We start from the raw sequence: 1,892 nt of genomic DNA on the forward strand, positions 1-1,892 counted from the left end.
GGGGCTACAAAGGCAAGAAGTACTGGCTTATAAGCTTTCAAATGGGAACCTAGATCTGTAGGGCATGGAGGAAGATAGAATCTACACTTAGTAGTATCCAATCTATCTAGGTGGGGCTGATGAAAGGAAATGTGGATAGGTCTCTTGTGATACAAGAGTGAGTAATTGTTATCAGGACTGATTGTGAGGGTTGGAAATGTAAAGGTAGACATTTTGTAGCAGGGAGGGGAGTGATTGACTTTGCAGTCTAGGAGTGGAGGTCCCTGGGACCATAAAGGGAGAAGAGCGGAGAGCGGGACCCTACCCAGAGAAGCAGTGATGCCAGAGATGGAGGCAGAGACAATGACATGGAGAAATGGAGAAGCTGTGGACTTTAGATGCAGAGAGGGAGAGGGGCTGTGTTCTAATGACTGGGGGTCAGGCTTGCAAGGTATACCCTTTGGTTGGTTGATGATGCATGGGGGGTGTTGTAACCATGGCAATGAAAAGATACAAGATAGAATGAATGTAAAACTAATGTTCTCCCATGTAAACTATCACATAATTCACAATAAAACATTTTTTTTAAAAAAAGAGAGATGGGGATAAGATTCCTATGATTCAAAACAAAACAAAAAAATCTTATGAAGGTTCTCTATGAGTCAGAACAGATTTGATGACAGTAAATTTGAGTTTGATACCAAATATCTGCACTGCAAAGTAGTATATAGTTACATAGCGGCCGTTTGTTGTCAAAAGACTAGAGAGCTACTAAATGAGAAAGATCAACAATACTTATTAAACTTTTAAAGGTTATATTCCACATAATCCTATTTTATAAGGTAAATTTTGACCTTTATGGTTTCCAAGTTCTTAAATTATTGATATTTCAACAAGATCTTTCATGGCTTTTTATTATGTATTTCTACTTTTTTGTTTTGATTCTCTCAGACAAATTTCTAAGTCATTGTCTCCTTTTATAATGCTTTTAGTATTTATATATCGTTATAAAAGTAGAGAATACCAGAAATATATTTATGTGTACTTTATTGACTATGCAACATCATTCGACTGTGTGGATCACAACAAGCTATAGTTAACACTGTAAAGAATGGGTACTCCAGAACATTTTACTGTCGTCACAGACCAAGAGTCAGTAATTATGACAGAATGAGGGTATATTAAATATGAGGAAAAGTGAGTGCCAGCTTTTTATCCATTCACCAAAGTTATTCAATCTGTATTCTGAACAAATTGAGAAACTGGATTATATGAAGAAGATGGCATCAGGATTCGAGGAAGAGGCATTGACAACCTGCAGTTTGCAGAATCTTGCTTGTTGGATGCTAAGAGGACTTAAAATGCTTACTGATGAAGACCAGTATGGATTGCACCTCAATATAAAGAAAACAAACGTCCTCACAATTGAACCAATAAACAGCACCATGATAAATGGAGAAAGCATTGAAACTGTCAAGACTTCATTTTGCTTGGACTCACAATCAGCACTCTTGCAAGCAACAGTCAAGAAATCAAATGAGTACTGCTGGCAAATCTGCTGCAAAAGACCTGTTTAGAGTGGTAAACAGCAAAGTTTGAGAACCAAAGTGTCCTGACCCAATCCATAATATTTTAAATTGCCTCAGATGCATGTGAAAATTAGACAATGAGTTAGGAAGGAGGTATGAATTAGGAAGTGTTGGTGAAGAATCTTTAAAGTACCATGGATTTCCAGAAGTCCAAACAAATCTATCTTGGAAGAAGTACAACCAGAATGCTCCTTAGAAGTGTATATGGTGAAACTTGATCTCTCATATTTTGGACACTTTCAGAAGTGATCAATCCCTAGAGAAGGATATCATTCTTAAATCGAGTGTCAGAGAAAAAGAGGAAGGCCAACAACAAAATGGATT

The sequence above is a fragment of the Chrysochloris asiatica genome, unplaced genomic scaffold (assembly GCF_000296735.1).
Source record: "Chrysochloris asiatica unplaced genomic scaffold, ChrAsi1.0 scaffold00053, whole genome shotgun sequence".
NCBI lineage: Eukaryota > Metazoa > Chordata > Mammalia > Afrosoricida > Chrysochloridae > Chrysochloris > Chrysochloris asiatica.